Source organism: Euphorbia lathyris, chromosome 2 (genome assembly GCF_963576675.1).
Source record: "Euphorbia lathyris chromosome 2, ddEupLath1.1, whole genome shotgun sequence".
NCBI lineage: Eukaryota > Viridiplantae > Streptophyta > Magnoliopsida > Malpighiales > Euphorbiaceae > Euphorbia > Euphorbia lathyris.
Window position 1 is genome coordinate 8,041,872 of NC_088911.1, and position 23,080 is coordinate 8,064,951.

General features: G+C 37.3%; 1 pseudogene; it reads right to left on the minus strand.

Moving 5' to 3' along the window:
* Positions 1–5,859: 5,859 nt before the first annotated feature.
* The window catches only part of LOC136216644 (uncharacterized), a 28,483-nt pseudogene continuing 11,262 nt past the window's right edge, over positions 5,860–23,080 (minus strand).

Genomic DNA, 23,080 nt, shown 5'->3' on the forward strand with positions numbered 1-23,080 from the left:
CTCATCTAAACTTTATGTAACAAAAAACATTAGTACGTTTAAATTGCGTGATTTTGTACATAAAAACTCAATTCGTTACCAATAAAGTTTGACTAAAGTAGTACCTTAGGCGTAATAATACATACCTAATGAGTTGATATTTAACATCAAACATTTATGTTACTTTTCAAGCTAAAATTTCTAATTTAACATTACACCTTGTATATTTGTAGTCTGGTCATATCTATCTACATCTCCTACTATTAGTTTTCTATTCATTATTCATTGTATCTGCATTTATTTTTTCTAATTATATTTTAATTTATTGGTTTTAAGTTTAGTATAAGAAAAATGAATTATTATTTTAAAGGTTAATTTCAAATAAATGCTCTATGATTTCATTTTTGCAGATCGATACTTATGGTTTTTTTTTTATTACAAATCGAACTATGTTCTTCAACTTTTTATGTTTGACGTCATTTAAGTGTTGTTTGTTATAAGAGAGAAAATTAATGTTTAAAACTCCAAAAATTGTGATTTTGGAAAATAAAAAATGTTGTTTCGTAGTAACTATGATACTAAACAACTTTAATTCTTGAAAATTTTCATTTTGAGGTCATTATCAGCCAAATGTGACAAAGTCAATAATAAATGAAAATTTTGCAAACCACAAGGTTCGGGTTGTACAAAAAAACTCACAAGTATCGATTTATAAAAACGTGAAACCATAGGGTATTTATCTGAAATTAACCCTTTTTTAACCATTTATAGTGGTTAGAAGAAAAATAATTGTTAATTTATAGGAAAATATTATCTCGACTCGACATAAGTAATTCAAAAATTACAATTCAGAAGTACATCAGAGAAGTTTGAATCTGCATATTGAATACCATTGATCGTGATAGAGCAGTAGTAGACGATATTTGGAACTGTTATTAGCACAACGGGGGGAAATACACTCCACCCATAATGGAGTTCAGTTTTTTTTTCTTGGAATAACTTCACGATCTTTCAGTGAGTGAGATCTATTTGACGATAAACAAAACTCTTATGTTTTTAAACATGACAACACTCGTATAAGGAGAGATACGATAACCACTCATATAGGGAGACAGACCACAATCACTCATATAGGAAGAATGAACAAAAAAACTACAAATAAAAAACATTTTGAATTTTGAATTTTGAGAATAAAATGAGAGAAAACCGACTAAGGTGGTTTGGCCATGTGAGACGTAGAGCGCTTGATGCGCCGGTTAGGAGAACCGAAGAGTGGCAAAGGGATGTAGTGGTGAGGGGTAGGGGAAGACCTAAGCAAACTTGGAGGAGGGTGATCGAGAGTGATATGAGTTTATTGGGAATTGAGGAAAATATGGTAGTGGATAGGACGGAGTGGAGGGAGCGAATCTGTGTCGCTGACACGACTTGATTTTCACGGTTTTATATGATGGTTCATGTTAGCCGACCCCGAATCATTTCGGGACTAAGGCTTTGTTGTTGTTGTTGTTGTACCGTAACTCACTTTTGAATATTGTAGCATGGTTGTTGGTGAATTAATTATATTTATATTTGAATATTTTTTGTTAATTTCATTTTCTAATTTTTTCTAAGACTTTTAAAACATTATTTCATAGTTTTCAATGAATTATATCACTTATGGATATTATTTTTTATTTATTTCACTTGTTTTAATAATATTATTATGCAAATTTTGATTTTGACACATTTTTTCATGATATGATATATAAAATCATTTTGTACTTTTAAATAGTGTAATACGTATTTTAATTATATTTATATAATAGTTTATTATTGACATAAAAAAAAATACAAAGTCGATTTGTTCCCAATTAATTCTTAAAAGACTTGTCCATCTGAATAGCACCTAATATTTTTTACGAAAGTGATAAAATGATGCACGTCTGGAATGGAGATAACAATATTTATAACTTAGAATACAATTTCATAATGATGTCTGAAATTAGTTAAATTTATCATCGTCAGAAGTTAAAACTGAACCATTTTAAATGTGAGGATAAAATTGTTTCGTATCCGTATTTTTATACCTTATCTCAAATAAAAATAAAATTTTGATAATTTTATTCAAATAAAATAAAATTAAACGACGTTTTTAGAACATACCCCTAAACTTCAATAATGATCTGTAAAATTTACCCCAATAAAACCGCAAGGTCTTGTGAAATTCATACCAAAAAGTTTGTACAATGATGGGCCTATATATGGGCCTCGTATGAGATACCCTAGCAAACTGAACACTTTTGGCCCAATAGCTGAGAAAAATAATTAATTTTCTGATAATAACTATCATTTTTTACACGATTTACCAATATAATCCAGGTAAAGGCCATGCTTACTTTGTTTTTAACAAAGTAAGTCTTACTTTATGTATTTTCACCATCTAATCTATTTTTTTTTATCACAATCCGTTCAATCTAATTATCATTTTTATTAATTTTAATATCATATATAATAAAATAAGATATATAGATCGTATAATACAATTGTAACATGATAACGTTTTTTCGATACATATGCTATTAGGGTAAGAAAAAACATAGCAAAGCACATTTAGCTAAATTTAATAACAGAGTTGACAGCTACTCTTTGTTGGTGTGGGATGTCTACTAAAGTGTGAGTGCAATCTTGATAATACTAAATATAATGTACATATTTTTGAACTTTGTAGTAATTAGAAAACGAGTTCGGTTTGTAGTTGTTATGAAATCCATTTATAAAAAGACTACGAATCTAAAATAAATTTTATTATTACCTCTGCGGCATTTCGGCATTTCGTATCTAAATATTTATCTTTGTTGAATCTGGTATAACAATAGTCTTTAAAATTATATCAATAATTGGAGTCTATGAATTTTAAATCCTTCAAATTATTTGATCTCTCTAATTCACAAAATCGATAGTATAATTTTTTTTTAAAAAAAACTTTAAGTTAAGGGTTAGGCTATGCTTACTTTGTTAAAAACAAAGTAAGTAATTACTTTTATTATTATATATGACAATGTTGTTGGGCACAAAAGAGAAATCACTTCATGCAAATTCACTCATAAATGTAACCGTGCGAGCCACGTGGCTCAGTCAAATAGGGTCTTAAAAGTCACACACATTCAGATTCATGTCCGGCGTCAATATTACGAAATTATAGGTGCACTGGATAAAACTATTATTGATTTTTCCATTAAATGAATGCCACATGGTCCTCTTCTCAACCTAGTGCGCACAACTTAGATATGTTATAAGTACAAGATACATAATACTCAAAAGTTACAATATTCATTCTACTTGCTTACATAAGTTTACATACTCTTTATTGTTTTCCCATCAATCATTTAGGCATTAGAGTGGGGCCATCGGTTCCCGACCCTTTTTTGACCATTTTTTTATCTTACCTCAAGCAATCACTGCACCCAACTAGCTTAGTTCATAATTCCAAACATCAATTGGTGCGGTGAGCGTGATACGAATATATTTATGCCATGAGTCAGCTACATAGCTCCACAGTCCCACCAGCCTCAAACATTCCTTCGACAACCGCTCCCCGAAACAAGAATTGAGTTTTAATGAATGCGAATAACAATCTTATAGAGCCCATCCTGCTCACACAAGCACTAGAACAGCAAATGAAATAATTTTTAGGCTTTTTAGATCTGGAGCAACAAAGGTTTGCAGGTGTTATAACAAAGAAGGTCATTTATAATGTACGCTTGGTCCAAGAGTCGAAGAACATCCTCAGGACTAAGCATGCATCACAAATGGAGATTGTTGGGGCAGAGTTACAAGAGGCAAGAGAAGCCAACAAACATATGGATAAGCATGATTCCATTATTTATTCTATCGGGCATCACATTGTCAGTACCTGCCCCCATAATAGAAATATATCCATAGATTCCCACCATGATGCATCCCAAATATGATCGAGAGAAAAATAGTCCAATCCCGCACATCTAAGGTATTATCACTCTCGAACACCGTCCAAACATCACCATTGTTCTGATGAATCTAGGTATCTAAAGCGAAATAAGACCATCCGCCAAAGTTCGACAGAATCTCGTCTTCGAAACTATGATGATAATCGAGTCAAGGCTGCAGGACCAATATCTGACAAATCACGGTATCCTAAACCAAACTAGAGATGGAAGACGACGAAGTTCCTCTCCTTAAGGAGGAAATGTATAATCTCATCTGGTAGGAGCTTTGGAATCTCATGGTATATTTCAAGTGTCGATTCTAGGATACATGTAGACACTAGAGTTGGAATCATGTGTTAAAAACTTTTGAAAGATGATCTAAAAATACGATCAAAAATGGATCACGAAAAACTCAATCATTATGAAGTCAAAGTCAGCTCTTTCCCATTAAAAAACCAAAATTTGTAGAGAACTAAATAATGGTCCTGTTTGGTAAAGAGTTTTTTGGGCTAAAATTAGAGGTTTAAGCCACTTTAGATATTTTGGCTAGTCAAACCTCTAATAGTGATGTTTGGTGGATAGAGATTTGAAAGAGATCATTGGGCCCAAAAGGCAAATTTTGAAAAGATTGATTTTAGGAGCTTTATCAATTAGCGTTTGGTGCATCTCTTTTGAAAAATATTTTTACCTCTACTTACTATCCTTTAACCCCAAATAAAATATAGTTATTAAATATCAATGTCCTTATTTGTCATTTATACAAACAACTATTAACAATCAGCTAAATTTTACCAAACAAGTTTACACAATCAGCTCAGCAAATTAGTTAATAAAAAAGGTAATCAGCTAACAACTAATGTAATAAACTAACAGCTAACAGTTATTTTCCAAACAGGGCCAATATATTGGGATATCTTAATGAGTTGTGTCCCCCGAGAGTGTCATAACACATTCCAGATTCAGTTTAGAGGTCTAACAAAAAAGTTATGATTAGATGAAATACGAGATGAAAATGGACAATAATCTTAGATAGAGTTGTTTTTAGCCTTAGATCGTAAAATAAAAAAATGTTCGGATCATCGAAACAAGAATCATCGAAATTGGAGGTCATTCGGAGCTAAATTGTAATTCAGAAATGATTGAAAGAGGGAACACATGACATCGCGTGACTGGCACACACCTGACATGTGACAGATGCGTCATTACTAACACGTGAATAACATTAGGCTCCCCCCTCTTTTTTGCTACTTTTTTTTAATTAAAAAGGTAAAAATCTTATTTTTGACCATGACTTTTTACTCATTTCTAATCATGAAACCCTAATTTATGCATATAAATATCAACTCGTACACCCGTTTTTAGGGGAGAACGGAAATTATGCTAAATACAATTGAAAATCTATCGAAACATCATATGTAAAGGTTTCTAAGGGAACATATCATGGCTACAATATTTTCCGTTTAATTCTTTATATCATAAAATACATGTCGTGCGTATTTTCTCCTCTTTTATTTTAATTTCAATTTTAATTTTCATCAAAGAGGTTGTCAAATATATTTTCCGTATATATTTGATTCCTATAAATTAATTTAAATTAATCTAAAAGCAATAATTTACTAGTTTTTTTTCTTAAAAATTTACGCAATGCGCTTACATTAAAGAAGAAAGAAAAATTCCCACCAGACCCGGATGTGATTCGAACCCATGACCGCCCAAGACATAGGTAAGCTCTCAACCACTAGACTAAGAGCTTCACCACTGCAATAATTTATTAGTTAAATTAGTTGTTTTGAGTTTTTTTAATAACTAGTTGTAGACCCGTGCAATGCACAGATTTTATTTTTTAAAAAATAAATTCTAAAATCAATTATGTTATCTATTAAAATTATTCATGTATAAATTTTTTAAATTTATTTATTTAAACAATAATTTAAAATTATTTGTACACTAAATAAAAGTAATTCAATAAATTGTATTTGAAGAACCAGTCTATATTATTAAATACTTCTTTAAACACTACATTTTGGGTACAATTAGATGTATTATATTCCTCGTCACAAATAAGAATTTTCAATCCTTTTTTTGTTGTGACTCTTGAAACTGCAACATACATTTGACCATGGCTAAAAACAAGACGTGGAAGATATAATCCAACATGTGCAAGTGATTGGCCTCGACTTTTATTGATAGTCATAGCAAAGCAAACAACTAAGGGATATTGTCTTTGTTGAAATCGAAATGGCAATTTGATGTTTGATGGAGTCAAAGTAAGCCGAGGTATGAAAACCTTCTGTCCAATGTTACAACTTGTAACTTTCGATGTTTCAATCACATGTTTTCCCAATTGTGTTAACACCAATCAGGTACCATTACATAGCCCAAGAGTCTGATCAATATTACGAAGTAGCATAACAGGTATTCCAATCTTTAATGTCAACTTGTGATTCAGCAATCTTGAAGAATTAATAGTATTAAAAAATTCAGGAGTATACACATATTCATGACTATTTGAATGACTTTCAACTTTGCAGATAAAATCTGAACTCAAGTAACATCATATTTCTTCTCCTGGCCATCCAGACAACATATACTCATTCACCTTGTTAACAATATCCAACGTAGGTGCAAGAATGGCACGTTCTTATAAGTATATTGGATCTTGAATGTTTTCAATGATACTTGGATATGTACTTTTGACAATGGCTCCAATAGGATCATCAACATCTTTGATGAGTAATTTATTGACACACCTTTCCACATGATTTTGATTTGACAAAATTATTTAAGTTAATCCATGATTAAGGGACAATTAAATTTAAGTGCTTTGATTTAATTGTACTAATATGTTTGTTCAATGATGAGTATAAATATAAATACAAATAGAAATAAAAAGTAAGACAGTACGAAGTCAGCATAAGATCACAGCACAAGCTGAGTAGAATGGAACTCAACGTGAGAAAAGATAAGTCATCTTCAGAACAGAAGCTTAAAGATCAAGAAGCTGAGTGGAACGAAACTCAGTATCAAAAGTAGGGAAGTTTTCCGAGAACTATGTCTTGCAGAACAAAGCTGACCATGGAAGCTGAGTAAAAGAGAACTCAGTATATGCACTAGCAAACAATCACAAACAACGGCTACTAAAGACAAGCTGAGTGATCTTCAAGACAGCATGAATGTTCCGTTTGCTAAAAGACAAGCTCCGACAACTGTCTGCACCAATAATAGAAACCTTGGAATTACGCAAAGGCTAATTTCGAGAGGCATGGGTCAAACGTTCGTTAGCTAAAAGACGAACTGGCACGAGAAGACGAAACCTATAAGAAGAAGACAAACCTGACGCCTGCGGAATTCAGACGACAGGATTGGCCTGCAAAACTGAAGCTGACCAGAACTTGTCTAAAAAAGGAGCCGTTTGGATCAACGGACAAATCCAAAGATCAAACCATTTCTGCTTCATATCTCAACTATATAAAGACATGATCATTCTTGGATCATAAGCCGATCACAACAAGAACAAAAAGTATATACATACAAAAGCACACAAAAGCCAAAAGAGATCTTACACCAAATTTATATTATTGTGTAAAAGCTAGATTGATTTTTTGTAATCATCTAAAGTGTTCTTCATCTGAAAAGAACAATTTGTATCAATTGTAAAATTGAGAGTGTTGTGCTGAGTACTCGGTGTTGAGTGCTTAGTGGTAGAGAAATCTAGGTGTTGGGTTATAGCACTTAGTAGGAGTTGAGTAGACGAATAGAGGAAGGTACTCTTGCATATTCAACTGCCTTGTAAACGGTTTGTGCTCTACCTTTAAAGAGCTCAGTATTGGATTTAAAAAGCCCGGAGGGATTCTGGGGACTGGACGTAGGCGGAGAGGCCAAACCAGGATAAGTCGTACTGAGTAATCTCTAACTCTCTCTCAATATATATATATATATATATATATATATATATATATGTATGTGTTGCTTGTCATATTTACTCAGCATATAAATTGTTTAAACTGACACTGAGTAAATAAGAGTGCTGAGTTGGAAGCTGACCATAAAAGTGTCAATTCCCAACTCATACGTAAAATAGTTCTAGTCAACATCTGACTAAATCTGTCTTACACTATAGTCGGCCGTGCTGACCAAAAGCTGAGTTAACTAACTCAAGAAAATATATTAAGTCAGCTTAACTAAAACGAAAAAGTTATATTAGTTCGTACCCCCCCCCTTGGAACTAATTACACGGGACCAACAAGTGGTATCAAAGCCATATAGCTCACTACTCATAGATTTAACAATCTTGAGCTGATCCCGATAAATGGCTGAGAACAACACTCGTTTCCTTCCCGGGAACCAAACAACACAGATACTCCCAGAGGGATTGTCAATTAGTCTGTCTCCCCTATTCTTTGGATCTAATTATACGTTCTGGAAGAATAGGATGAAGAACTTCATTCAAGCCACAAACATGAGTGCATGGCTTGCTATAGTTCAAGGCCCATATGTGCCATATAAAACTGTTGACAATGAGAAAATTGTTAAGAGTGAAACTGAGTGGTCAAAAGATGACCTTAAAAAATTACAAAACAATGCTTCAGCTATCAATATGCTTCACTGTGCGTTAGATGCTGCAGAATACAATAAGGTTTCAGGTTGCGAGTTAGCACAGGAGATTTGGAAAAAGCTTGAAGTAACCTACGAAGGTACAAGCAAGGTCAAGGAGTCAAAAGTGAACCAACATATGAGATTATACGAGTTGTTCGAGATGAACGATGATGAGGACATCTCAGGAATGAACGCCAGATTCACCAACATCATAAATGAGCTAAAGAGGCTTGGCAAGAACTTCACTGAAGAAGAGCAGGTGAAGAAAATTCTGAGAAGCTTACCTAAGAGCTGGCAAGCTAAGAAAACTGCCGTAGAGGAAGCTCAAGACTTGACCACATACAAATACGACGAGCTGATCAGATCTTTACTGACTCATGAGATCTCTATGAAGAATTTTGAAGCAAAAGAAAAGTCAGAAGACAAGAAACAAAAATCATTTGTCATGAAAGCTGACTCAACTGAAGCTGACTCATCAGATGATGAGGAAATGGCCATGTTCACAAGGAAGATGAAGAAGCTGTTCAGAAAGAATGAAAAGAACAGCAAGAGGCCATTTCGAAGAGGTGATAGGTATAAAGTTGAGTCCAGTGACAAATACAAAAAGGACAGTTCCAAGCCTGTCACGTGCTTTGAGTGTCATCAAACTGGACACATCAAGTCGAGCTGCCCTAATCTAAAGAAAGATAAGAAGGGAAGTAAAAAGGCTATGGTGGCTATATGGAGTGACAGCGATGACTCAACATCATCTGAAGCTGATGCCACCGAGTCAGCAAACATATGCTTCATGGCCGATGACGCTGCTGACCACACTCGATCTGAGCAAGCTGACCTCTCTGAAGAATCTGAACAGGAGGAATACTCAAATGAGGTAACATCCTTACACTTGCTTAGAAATGAAATGATTAACGCCCTGAGTGACTTATATACACTGACTAAAAAGTGTAATAAGAAAATAAAAGCACTCAGCAGGCGATGTGAGGAGATTGAAGAGGTCAAGCTCAGTGACCTTCGATATCTTCTCCAAGACAACTCAGCCTTGCATAGTAACATGGAAATTATGCACAAGTTTGTCTCAGAGGTCCAATCAGATTCAAAGAAACTGAAAAAGGATGTCACATACCTACAAAGCCAAACTAAAGGCTCAAACAAAAATAGATCCCATGTTGAGTACTCAGGTACTAGTCAGCATAGACAGTTCACTCAATGTGACTGTTGTGGAAAAAGGGGACACACAAGGGATGTGTGTTGGTATAACAAGCGGATTGTCCAATGTGACTTCTGTGGAAAGAAAGGGCATACCACTAAGGTATGTTGGCATGCTCGGCACAATGGTGCTGACCAAAAACAAAGTCATCCCAAGAGGGTAACATTCTGTGACTTCTGTGGTAAAGCTGACCACACAATAAAAGTATGCCGTCACAAATTAAAACATGACTTTGCACCTGTTTATGCTAACCCACGAGGACCCAAAAAGAATTGGGTACCTAAAGATGAATGATCTAAAATGCAGGTGAGCCTGAGATGCGTGGAAAAATCGAAACTATGGTATATTAATAGCGCATGCTCGAAGCACATGACTGGTGATGAAACTCAGTTCATCACACTTGAGCTTAAACGAGGTGGAAACGTAAGCTTTGGAGACAATAAGAAGGGTAAGATAGTAGGGTCGGGTACTATCAGAGGTAACCCCACTATTGAGTCAGTCTCCTTAGTTAAGGGTCTCAAATATAACCTATTGAGCGTAGCTCAGCTTTGTGATAGCGGAAGATGGGTTATATTTGATGCTACTCAGTGTCGAATACTCGAGGGAAAAACAAACAAATTGATTTTAACTGCCCCTCATGTTGACAATGTATATATATTAAGTTTAGAAAAACAGTTTTTGAAAAATATATGCTTAGTATCTAAAGAGGATAACTCCTGGCTATGGCATAGGAGACTTGGTCATGTAAGCATTGACCTCCTTGCCAAATTAGCTAGAAAGCAACTAGTTGAGGGATTGCCCAAATTGAAATTTGAAAAAGATCAATTATGTAATGCTTGTCAGCAAGGTAAACAAATGAAAAAGTCTTTTCAAAGTAAAAACATTGTCTCAACCAAGAGACCATTGGAATTACTACATTTGGACCTTTTCGGACCTGTCCAGCCACTCAGCTTGGGCGGTAAGAATTTCTCCTTAGTCATTGTAGATGATTTCTCTCGGTATACTTGGATCATCTTGCTGAGTAGCAAGGATGAAACTTTTGATACATTCACAACATTGATTAAAAAGCTTGAAAATGATAAAGACCTAAAAGTAGCTCATATTAGAAGCGACAATGGTGGAGAATTCAAAAACCAATAGTTTGACGAATTCTGCGAAATCAGTGGTATTGACCACAATTTCTCTGCTCCTAGAACTCCTCAACAAAATGGGGTTGTTGAAAGAAAGAACAGAACAATTGTCGAAAATGCTAGGACAATGCTGAGCGAAAATAGGCTTCCAAAGTATTTCTGGGGTGAAGCTATCCACACAGTATGCTACATACTGAATAGGGCTTTAGTTAGACCTATACTCAAGAAAACCCCTTATGAACTTTGAAAAGGACGGAAGCCCAACATTGGCTACTTTCGTGCCTTTGGATGTAAATGTTTTATACTCAATACAAAAGATAACCTTGCAAAATTTGATGCTAAAGCTGACGAAGCGATCTTTTTGGGGTACTCAACAAACAGTAAAGCATATAGAGTGTATAATAAACGAACTCAAGTTGTTGAAGAGTCTGTCCATATAGAGTTCGATGAAACTGGCCCTGCAGGAAAGACAACTCAGTCCGCCGAAGATGAACCGAGCTCAACTTCCGCTAACCAAACAGGAGCTACTGAGTCATCAGCACAGGGGCTGACCAAAGGTAAACATGAACCATAAATTACCTTTGCTGACCAATCTATTCCTGCAGATATTGTAGAAACACTTATTCCAAACAACTCAGCATTGCCTAAAGAAATAAAAATTCCAAGAGGACATTCGGAGAAGTCCATTCTTGATGCCGCTGACAACAAGCTGATGATAAGAGATCAGCTTAGAAAGTATCTCGGGAATGTTGCATTCGTCTCAGTAAATGAGCCAAAGAACTTCGCCGATGCTGAGCACGATGAATATTGGATCAATGCTATACAAGAAGAGCTTGATCAATTCACAAGAAATGAGGTATGGGATTTAGTACCAAAACCTAGAAATCAAAAGACCATAGGAACTAAATGGGTCTTTAGAAACAAACTAGATGAGCAAGGCAACGTAGTCAGAAATAAAGCCCGACTTATAGCCTAAGGCTATAGTCAGCAAGAGGGCATTGACTACGGTGAAACCTTTGCACCCGTTGCTAGGTTAGAGGTTATACGAATTTTGTGTGCATATGCCAGTTATATGAATTTTAAACTATATCAAATGGATGTTAAAAGTGCTTTTCTTAATGGCTTTATAAACGAAGAGGTATATGTTAGTCAGCCTCCAGGGTTTGAAGATCCAAAATTTCCAAACCACGTTTATAAACTCAAGAAGGCCCTATATGGGCTGAAACAAGCTCCAAGAGCTTGGTATGAGAGGTTGACCAACTTCCTGCTGACCAGGTGTTATGTCAGAGGCAAAGTTGACACAACCTTGTTCATTAAGAAAAAGGGTAAACATATCCTGATGGTACAAATTTACGTAGACGGTATAATTTTTGGTGCTACTAACGAATCCTTGTGCAAAGAGTTTAGTAAACAGATGCAAACTGAGTTCGAAATGTCTATGATGGGCGAACTCAACTTCTTCCTTGGACTTCAAATCAAGCAAGGTAAGAACGACATCTTCATTAGTCAGTCCAAGTACGCCAAAGAAATGCTAAAAAATTCGATATGGAAGATTGTAAACCCATATCAACCCCAATGGGTACTGACACTGTCCTATGCAAAGATGAAAAAGGTAAATCTGTAGATAGCAAGCTATATCGAGGTATGATTGGCTCTCTACTTTACCTTACCGCTAGTAGACCTGATATTCAGTACTCAGTATGTTATTGTGCAAGATATCAAGCTGACCCCAGAGAATCTCACCTTATAGCTGTAAAAAGAATTTTTAGATATTTGCAGACCTCAATCAATGCAGGTTTATGGTATCCAACCTCAAATGACTTCACAATCACTGGATACACTGATGCTGACTATGGACGAGATAAGCTAGAGCGTAAAAGCACTTCGGGAGGATGTCACTTCCTTGGAAGCTGTGTAGTATCTTGGTTCAGCAAGAAGCAGTCATTAGTTGCCCTGTCTACAACTGAAGCTGAGTACGTAGCTGCTGGAAGCTGTGTTGCACAAGTCCTATGGATTAAGCCACAGCTTGAGGATTACGGAGTCAAAACAGAAACAATCGAAGTCAAATGCGATAACAAGAGCGATATTGACCTATCTAAAAATCCAATCCAACACAGCAGAATGAAGCATGTCAGCATAAGGAATCACTTCATTAAGGATCATGTACTCAAGGGTGAGATCAAGCTGACCTACGTTCCAACAGATGAATAGCTTGCGGATATCTTCACCAAGCCTTTGGCTCGTGAACAATTCAACATACTAAGGGAAGCTATCGGTATGTCTAATCCTCTTCAATAATACTATGTGCTTAATTGAATGATGAGTGATTACCATGCTGAGTGACTTGTGCTAATTTAGTAACTTCTACATGCTGAGCTTAAAATGTGTTATAGAAAATCACCCCATGCTGAGTAAGACATACATGCTGAGTGATTATCTTAGGCTGAGTTACTAAAGCAGTATGAAAACCCTCTAAGTAAAACTGTGCACTCAGTACCACAAAACGTCCAGCCTTCTAACAAACTGAGTAAAATTCACTTGCCCAATTAATGATAGCACACGTGCCATAAATAGCTACCTAGGGTGACGTAATCGCAATAATGAAGAAAATGAACGCGCCGAACATGTCATAAATGTCAGGATCTTTGTCGATTGATCATCTCGAGGAAAAACGGCTAGTTCAAAGGTTTAGAATCAATTCGAAGTTCTATAAATAGTGGATGAATCCCCACTTCTACCTCTTTACACTTAGAATTTCTAGCAATCAAACTCTCTCTATCTTAAAATCCCAAACCTCTCAAAAATCTCAAAACCTCTAATCATGTCGGATTCCCAAAATCTCTCCGGTGGCGGTTACGACGACAACCACTCCGATGAAAACCCATAATCTCCTGCTCAGCAGGAATATAGCGAGACTCCCATTAAGTCTCAAGAACAACGTCAGCACGACCAAACTCCATGCAAGAACCCCCACGATGACCTCGCCACTTCATCGAAAAAGAAATAGAAAAAAGATAAGGAGAAGAAACCAATGGAGCGAACGTACTCACTGGTCTACAACAGTGTAAGAGGCTACAAAGTTGACCATTCACGCTGGTTTTCTGAGGGATTCGTAAATGCAGAAAAACCATTCTGTGAATGGATTTCTAAAAATGGCTGGACCGAGCTATTCTCTGTTCGAGAAGCTACTTATCCAAAATTGGTAAAGGAATTCTACACAAATCTGAGAGCCGCTGATGATAACAGGGATTATATGATTACCAAGGTTCAAGGGAAAGATATCTCTGTCAATCCACCCTACCTCGCCAAACTGCTCAAGCTGACTAATAGCGGAGCCAAACTCAGAAACACCAACGACCACACTAAAATCGACTATCCCACTGAGTTTTGCAAACCTGCGGGTCATGTGGGGGAGATAGCTAGCACTTCCATGGGCCAGAACCAGAAGATGGCACACTACATCTTGACCAACTTCCTCTTCCCAATGGTCAACTCCACATCCTCAGCATCTAACTTCGAGCAGTGCTTCATTTGGCACATGCTGACCTACCAGCCTATCAACATGCCGATTTTTCTCATAGGTGGCTTCCAACGTAGTACTGGTACCCTCAGGTTAGGCTCTCTAATCACCAGGATCCTTAAAGACCACCGAGTAAGCTTAGTGGAGGAAATCAATGTCTAGGGTATGGAGATTACAGCTGCAGTATTATTCGGTCTGGCCTTTGACCAACCGATTGTGCCCAAGAAAGGAAAAGGGGCCGCCGTTGAAGAAGGTCAGGATGCGCTAAAAGGAAAGAAACCTGCTAATCGCACTCGTCATGATAAAAAGAGGAAAGCTGACCAGGCAGCTAGGGAAGTTAACACAGCTCCGAAGAAGCTGAAAATTGTGTCGAGAGGAAAGAAACCTGATGCTGAGCCAAGTTAGAATGAATCTAATGTTGAAACACCTTTCCACAAGATTTTGATTTAACAAAATCATCCATGATTAAGAGACAATTAAATTTAAGTGCTTTACTTTAATTGTACTAATCCGTTTGTTCAATGTTGAGTGTAAATATAAATAAAGATAAATATAAGAAGTAAGATAGGAAGAGGTCAGCATAGAAGCCTAAAGTATCAAACTGAGTGGAATCAAACTTAGCATCAAAAGACAAAGACATACACGCCCACAACAACTGTCTCACGAAGCTGAGCTGACTAAACTTATACTCAGATTGGAAATTGTAAATGACAAGGTTTTACGAAGTAGAACCTGAGTGATTCTTCAGGACGGCATGAAAAAGTCGTTAGCTAAAAGACAATGATTACCGCCCCTCTGTACCAATAATTGAATCCTTGGAAATACGCAGAAGACACATTCCGAAATGTATGGGTCAATGGATTATTGGTAAAGGACAATTGACACAAAAAGACAAACCAGACGCAAGAGGACAAGCCTGACGTCTGAAGAAATACAGAGGAAGGGAATGGCCGGAGTAGTCTGAAGCTGACCAGAATCTGTCCCCTAAAAGAGCCGTTTTAACCTTAACGGCTACATCATTTCAAAATGATCCGATCCCAGATTTTCTCCTATATAAGGACAATCAAAATCCTTGGATCATTGCCGAATTACAAAAGAGAAAAATACAAGAGAGAAAAGATACAAAAGCACTTAGTTACAAAAATAGATCTTACACCCATCTTTCATTCTTTGTGTAAATGCTAGAGTGATTACTTGTAATCGTCTAAAGTGTTTTTTACTTGAAAAGAACAAGTGTTTATCAATTGTAAAATTGAGAGTGCTGTGCTGAGTGTTTGGTTGTAAACATTCAGTGGTAGAGAAATCTAGGTGTTGGGTTGTAGCACTTAGTAGGAGTTGAGTAAACGAATAGAGGAAGGTACTCTTGCATATTCAACTGCCTTGTAATTGGTTTGTGCTCTACCTTTAAAGAGCTCAGTATTGGATTTTAAAAGCCCGGAGGACTCTGGGGACTGGACGTAGGCAGAGAGGCCGAACCAGGATAAGTGATACTGAGTAATCTCTAAACTCTCTCTTAACTTATATATGTGCATGTGTTGTATGTGAAATTTACTCAGCATATAAAATTGTTTAAAGTTAACTCTGAGTAATTTCAAGTGCTGAGTTAGACGCTGACCTCCAAGAGTGTCAATATCTAACTTATAAATAAAACAGCTTTAGTCAATATCAGTCCAAAGCTGTCTTATAGCATATCTGGCCAAGCTGACCAAAAGCTGAGCTGACCAACTAGTAAAATAACTAAGTCAGCATACAATTAAACGAAAAAAGTTATATTAGTTCCTAACCCCCCTTGGAACTAATCACACGGGACCAACAAGTGGTATCAGAGCCTAAGCTCTCTACTCAAAGATATAACTATCTTGAGCGGATCCCATAAATGGGTGAGAACAGCACTCGTTTCCTTCCAGGGAACCAAACAACACAAATACTCCCTGAGGGATTATCAATCACTAGGCCTCCCCTATTCTTTGGATCTAATTATACATTCTGGAAGAATAGGATGAAAAACTTTATTCAAGCCACAAACATGAGTGCATGGCTTGCAATTATTCAAGGTCCACATGTGCCATATAAATTTGTTGACAATGAAAAAATTGTTAAGAGCGAAGCTGAGTGGACAGAGGATGACCTCAGAAAATTACAAAATAATGCCTCGGCTATAAATATGCTTCACTGTGCTTTAGATGCTGCAGAATACAATAAGATTTCAGGTTGTGAGTCAGCACAGGAGATTTGGAAAAAGCTTGAAGTGACCTATGAAGGCACCAGTAAGGTTAAGGAGTCCAAAGTCAATCAGCATATGAGACTCTACGAGCTGTTTGAGATGAACGAAAATGAAGATATCTCAGAAATGAACTCAAGATTCACCAACATCATAAATGAACTCAAAAGACTTGGAAAGAACTTCACTGAAGAGGAACAAGTGAAGAAAATCCTGAGAAGTCTACCTAAGAGCTGGCAAGCAAAGAAAACAGTTGTAGAAGAAGCTCAAGACTTGACTACCTACAAATATGATGAGCTGATCGGATCCTTGCTGACCCATGAGATCTCTATGAAGAACTTTGAAGCTAAAGAAAAGTCCGAAGATAAGAAACAGAAATCACTAGTGATGAAAGCTGATTCCACAGAAGCTGAGTCAACTGATGATGAGGAAATGGCTATGTTCACTAGAAAGATGAAAAAACTGTTCAGAAGAAGTGACAGAAACAGCAAAAGGCCATATAAGAAAGGTGATAGGTACAAAGCTGAGTCTAGTGACAAATATAAGAAGGACAGCTCCAAGTCCATCACATGTTTTGAGTGCCACCAAACTGGGCACATCAAGTCAAGCTCCCCAAACCTAAAAAGAGATAAAAAGGGAAACAAGAAGGCAATGGTAGCAACATGGAGTGACAGTGACGAGTCAACATCATCCGAAACTGAGCAAAATGAAACTGCCAATATATGCTCATGGCAGATGATGGAGCTGACCAATCTCAATCTGAGCAAGCTGACCTCTCTGATGAAACTGCCCAGGAGGAACACAACAATGAGGTAACATCCCTACTCTTGCTTAGAAATGAAATGGTAAATGCCTTGAGTGATTTATATGCATTAACTAAAAAGTGTAACAAGAAAATCAAATCACTTAGCAGGCGGTGTGACGAGATTGAAGAGGTCAAGCTAAGTGACCTCCGATATCTTCTCCAGGACAACTCAGATTTACATACCAATATGCAAATAATGGATAAGCTTGTCACGGAGGTTCAATCTGAGTCAAAGAAACTTAGAAAGGATGTTACAATCTTACAGAGTCAAATAAAAGGCTCAAACAGGAATAAACCCCATGCTGAGTACACAAGTACTAGCCAGCATAAGCAGTTCACTCAATGTGAATGTTGTGGAAAAAGGGGGCACACGAAAGAAGTGTGTTGGCATAACAAGCGAGTTGTCCAATGTGACTTCTGCGGAAGAAAAGGACATTCCACAAAGATATGCTAGCATGCTCAGCACAACAATGCTGACCACACTCAGTATAACCCTCAGAGGGTAAAATTTTGTGACTTTTGTGGTAAACCAGGCCACACTATAAAAGTATGTCGTCACAAATTAAAGTATGATTTTGCACCTGTTTACACTAACAAGAAAGGACCCAAAAAGAATTAGGTACCTAAAAATGAATAGTTTAAAATGCAGGTTAGCTTGACATGCGTAGAGAAGTCAAAGTTGTTGTATATAGACAGCGCATGCTCAAGGCACATGACAGGTGATGAAACACAATTCATCACACTAGAGCTTAAACGAGGTGAAAGTGTAAGCTTCGGAGACAATAAGAAGGATAAGATAGTCGGCTCAGGTACTATTGGAGGTAACCCAACTATTGAGTCAGTCTCCCTAGTTAAAGGTCTCAAATACAATCTACTAAGTGTAGCTCAGCTTTGCTTGAGCGGCAGAAAGGTTGTATTCGATAATACTAAGTGTCAAATACTCGAGGGGAACACAAATGAATTGATTTTAACTGCCCCTCGCGTAGATAATGTATACATGCTAAATTTAGAAAAATAGTTTTCCAAAAACATATGCTTAGTGTCTAAAGAGGATAACTCCTGGCTATGGCATAGAAGACTTGGGCATGTCAGCATGGACCTTCTTGCCAAATTAGATAGAAAGCAATTAGTTGAGAGATTACCCAAATTGAAATTTGAGAAAGATCAATTATGTAAAGCTTGTCAGCAAGGGAAACAAACCAAAAAGTCATTTCAAAGTAAAAATATTGTCTCAACCAAGAGACCATTGGAATTACTACACTTGGATCTTTTCGGACCTATCCAACCACTCAGCTTGGGAGGTAAGAAATTTTCCTTGGTCATTGTAGATGATTTCTCTCGGTACACTTGGATCATCTTGCTAAGTAGCAAGGATGAAACCTTTGAGATGTTCACTACACTTATTAGAAAGCTTGAAATTGACAAAGACCTAAAAGTAGCTCATATTAGAAGCGACAATGGTGGAGAATTCAAAAACCAACAGTTTGATGAATTCTGTGAAACCAGTGGTATTGACCATAATTTCTCTGCTCCTAGAACACCTCAACAAAATGGGGTTGTTGAAAGGAAGAACAGAACAATTGTCGAAATTGCTAGAACCATGCTGAGTGAAAATAGGCTTCCAAAGTACTTCTGGGGTGAAGCTGTCCACACAACATGCTATATATTGAATAGGGCTCTAGTAAGACCTATACATAAGAAAACCCCATATGAACTTTAGAAAGGAAGAAAGCCCAATATTGGTTACTTTCGTGCTTTTGGATGTAAATGTTTCATACTCAATACAAAAGACAATCTTGCAAAATTTGATGATAAAGCTGACGAAGCGATCTTCTTAGGGTACTCAATAAACAGTAAAGCATATAGAGTCTATAATAAACGAACTCAGATTGTAGAAGAGTCTGTTCATGTTGAGTTTGATGAAGCTGACCCAACAGGAAAGACAACTCAGCTCACTGAAGATGAACCAAGCTCAGCTTCCGCTGATCAAAATGGAGCCTCTGAATCATCAATACAAGGGCTGACTAAAGGTAAGCAAGAAGTTGAAATAACATTTACTGACCAATCTATTCCTGTAGAGATTGCAGAAACACCTGTTCCAAATGACTCAACATTGCCCAAAGAAATAAAAATCCCAAGAGGACATTCAAAAAAGTCAATTCTTGATGCTGCTGACAACAAGTTGATGACCAGAGATCAGCTAAGGAAATACCTCAACAATGTCGCATTCGTCTCAGTACATGAGCCAAAGAATTTTGCTGATGCTGAGCACGATGAATATTGGATAAATGCCATGCAAGAAGAGCTCAACCAATTCACCAGAAATGAGGTATGGGATTTAGTGCCTAGAGCTATGGATCAAAAACCTATAGGAACTAAGTGGGTTTTTAGAAACAAACTAGATGAGCATGGAAATGTGATAAGGAACAAAGCTCGACTTGTAGCCCAAGGCTATAGTCAGCAAGAGGGAATTGACTATGGGGAAACATTTGCACATGTTACTAGGTTAGAAGCAATACGTATATTGTGTGCCTATGCCAGTTTCATGAACTTCAAGTTATACCAAATGGATGTTAAAAGTGCATTTCTTAATGGTTTCATAAATGAAGAGGTATATGTTAATCAACCTCCTGGGTTTGAAGATCCAAAATTTCCAAACCACGTTTATAAACTTAAAAAGGCCCTGTATGGCCTAAAACAAGCTCCAAGAGCTTGGTATGAAAGGTTAACCAACTTCCTGCTGACCAGGAACTATGTCAGGGGAAAAGCTGACACAACCTTGTTCATTAAGAAAAAGGGAAAACACACTCTACTGGCACAAATATATGTAGATGATATAATATTTGGTGCTACTGACGAATCTTTGTGCAAAGAATTTAGCAAACAGATGCAAACTGAGTTCGAGATGTCCATGATGGGGGAACTCAACTTCTTCCTTGGACTCCAAATCAAGCAAGGTAAGAATGGCATCTTCATAAGCCAGCCCAAGTACACCAAGGAAATGTTAAAGAAATTCAATATGATGGACTGCAAACCAATATCAACCCCTATGGGTACTGATACTGTCCTATGCAAAGATGAGAAAAGTAAGTCAATAGATAGTAAGTCAATATCGAGGTATGATAGGTTCGTTACTTTATCTCACAGCTAGTAGACCGGATATACAGTACTCGGTATGTTATTGTGCGAGATATCAAGCTGATCCCAGAGAATCTCATCTAACAGCTATAAAAAGAATCTTTAGATATTTGCAGAGTTCAGTTGATGCAGGTCTATGGTATCCAACCTCAAATGACTTCACACTCATTAGATATACTGATGCTGACTATGGACGAGATAAGCTAGAACGTAAGAGCACTTCAGGAGGATGTCATTTTCTTGGAAGCTGTCTAGTATCTTGGTTCAGCAAGAAGCAATCATCTGTGGCCCTGTCTACAACTGAAGCTGAGTACGTGGCTGCTGGAAGCTGTGTTGCTCAAGTTCTATGGATAAAGCAACAGCTTGAGGATTATGGAGTAAAGACTGAAACAATAAAGATCAAATGTGACAACAAGAGTGCCATTGATCTGTCCAAAAATCCAATCCAACATAGCAGGATGAAGCATGTCAGCATAAGGCATCACTTCATTAGAGATCACGTACTAAAAGATGAGATCAAGCTGACCTATGTGCCAACAAATGAATAGCTTGCAGATATCTTCACCAAGCCTTTGGCACGTGAACAATTCAACATACTAAGGGAAGCTATCGGTATGTCTAATCCCCTTCAATAATTCTCAAATGAATGTTGAGTGATTGCCATGTTGAGTGAAAATTTGAATGATGTGCAAATGCCATGCTGAGTAAAATAACTCCTACTTACTGAACTTGAAATATAGAAAAATCACCTCATACTGAGTGGACATACATGTTGAGTGATTATCCTGAGTAGGTACATATACTGAGCTACTATCATGTACTAAGATAGAAAATGCATCTTGATAGAACTAAGTACTCAGTATCACAAACGGTTCATTTCCTAGGAAAACCGCGCTAAAACCCACTTGCACCATTAAATGCCAACACGTGTAATAAAAAGCACCTAGGAAAGGCAAACAATTATGAGACAACCCATGCGCCGAAAATGTCATAAATGACAGAATCTCTGTCGGTTGAACGCCCCAAGGATAAACGGCTAGTTCAATTAATAGGACCGTTTTAGGGATATAAATAATGGATGAATTACTCTTCAAATCCCTTCACGCGTAAATCCTTTGGTATTCAGAATCTCTCTCTCAAATCCTCCACAAAAATCTCTAAAATGACCAACACTCAGAAAATCTCCGGTGAAAATTCTGGAAAATTAATCACCCATGAAAGCCCTAAATCTCCTCCTAAGTCTAACCTAACTCCGAGAAAACACCGTCAAACGGACCCGGCAAGTTCCTCAAAGCAGAAGAAACCCAAGGCTAGAACCATGGTGAAGGTTCACACAAAAGTCCACAATCTGGAAGTCCTCAAATGCCGCTGGTTCTCTCCCAGCTTCGTTACCGACGAAAAGCCTTTTTCTGAATGGATTGAGAAAAACGAGTGGACAGACCTCTTCTCTCTCCCCGGAACCACCTATCCACGATTGGTTAGGGAATTCTACTCCGGTCTCCATGTTGACAAGGATGATGCTGATTATTTGGAGACGCACGTTAAAGGTCACAAAATTGTCATTACTCCATCCTACTTAGCAACCTTACTCAACTTGCCTAACAAAGGAACCGAGTTTAGAACAACAAAAGAAAAGGTATCAAAGGAAATGCTTGACTAGATGAAGGGGTTTTGCAAACCCAAAAATTACAAAGGAGAAATACCCAGCACGAGTATGGGGCAAAACCAGAAGATGGCGCACTACATCTTAACAAACTTTATCTTCCCTAAACTCAACTCAGCTTCGTCTGCCTCCAATTTCGAGCAGTGCTTCATATGGCACATGCTAACCTATTGTCCGTTGAATATGCCTGTGTTTTTGGTGGGAGCACTTCAACGAGAGGGAAAGAAACTTCGACTAGGATCTCTCATCACCAAGATCCTTGAAGATCACAAGATTGAGACCATCACTGAGACTAAAAGCTTGGGAGCAGAAATAACCGCAGCTCTGCTAACTGGGTTATTGTTCAACCAACCACTAAAGGGAGGTGAAGAAGTTGAGGAAGATGATGAAGAAAACGATGTTGAGCAAGAAATTGAAACTGAGCTAGCAGCAGATAATGCTGAGCCAGAAGTTGAACCAGAGGAAGTTCCTGCCGATTCCCCCAAAGCAAAGAAGAAGAAAAAGACACTTGCCACTTGTGCAAAGGATATTGAGACTGTGCCCAGGAAGAAGAGGGCTATGACAAGAGGAAAGAATACTGATGCTGACCTACCTCAGGTTACACCAAAGTCAGCAGAGAAAAGGAAAGGGCAAGCTGAGCCCGAGGAAGAACATGAAGAATCCCCATAACAGCCGCTAAAGAAGAAAAGTAAAAATTCTGGGTTGAAAATAGTTGAAGCTGATCCCATTGATTGGGTTGTGACACCCAAATCTCACTGCACTCAGAACATTGGGATTGATCTTGAGAAAACTCCAGTTGAGCAAGCTGATGAAGAAGAAGAACAAGGACAGGTTAATACTCAGCTTAATGCTGAAGGAAATGATCATGTTGAGCAGG